Raw genomic sequence first — 951 nt, 5'->3', positions numbered from 1 at the left:
TTTAGGCCCAGTCCAAAGATTGTTTTGCCCTGTTTTAACATCCCAAAGGTTTGAGGCATAAGACATGCGAAGCAGTTCCTTTGGGATGGCGGCTTCTGCTCCATTTTATTTATTTTTCTCTCTTTAAAAAAAAATTTTTTTTGATTTCAGAGAGGAAGGGAGAGGGAGGGAGAGAAACATCAATGATAAGAGAGTCATTGATCGGCTGCCTCCTGCACGTCCCCTACTGGGGATCGAGCCCGCAACCCGGGCATGTGCCCTGACTGGGAATCGAACCGTGACCTCCTGGTTCAGAGGTCAATGCTCAACCCCTGAGCCACACCTGGCCAGGCGACCCTTCTGTCTTTATCCCCCTGGCGTCAGGTGGTCCACCCTGGGGCGTATCTCAGGGTCTTATACTCAGATGGTGTCCGTAACTCACTGTGGAACCAGACGGTCTTATCTTTCAGATGCCTCACTAGCAATACTCTCATGGGGCTTCCTGAGCGTCTTCTGCTTTCGAGGTGCCAGGAGGAAATGAGGGGCCAGCTCTGTTGCTGGGGGGGTGGGGTGAGGGTTCTAGGTCTTTCCAAAGGAGGACCGTGCCTGAGAGCTCATGGTGCCAGCAATGAGCCAGCCTTTGCCATCCTACTGCTAGGAACATGGCCATATTGCACCTGTAAGAGCCAATCTCTAGGTCACCCTCCTCGCCATCCACTGGCTGTCATCCATTCGGTGTCTTGTTTTAGAGACAAAGGAGCCAATCTTCCTGCTCTGAGGAACCCAGAGCAGTGTTCCCCTGGTTTCTGACCCTGGGAGGTGGAAGTCCTGGGTCCGAGGTGCTCCTGCCCTGCAGGGGAAACCAAACGATCCAAACAGATGCACAAACAGACACTCAGCTGACACATCCAAATGGCCCAGAGACGCCTCCTGTGGGCAGTTCCAGATTAGTGGCTGCTGAGTGTTTCTGGA

The 951-nt window shown here is 53.0% G+C and overlaps 1 protein-coding gene across 1 annotated transcript in view; it reads left to right on the top strand.

The window, feature by feature from the left end:
* Positions 1 to 951, top strand: part of CNGB1 (cyclic nucleotide gated channel beta 1) — an 80,974-nt gene that overhangs the window by 61,743 nt on the left and 18,280 nt on the right.

Source organism: Myotis davidii, unplaced genomic scaffold (assembly GCF_000327345.1).
Source record: "Myotis davidii unplaced genomic scaffold, ASM32734v1 scaffold590, whole genome shotgun sequence".
In the NCBI taxonomy this organism is placed as follows: Eukaryota; Metazoa; Chordata; class Mammalia; order Chiroptera; family Vespertilionidae; genus Myotis; species Myotis davidii.
This window is presented reverse-complemented; position numbering and strand designations above follow the sequence as displayed.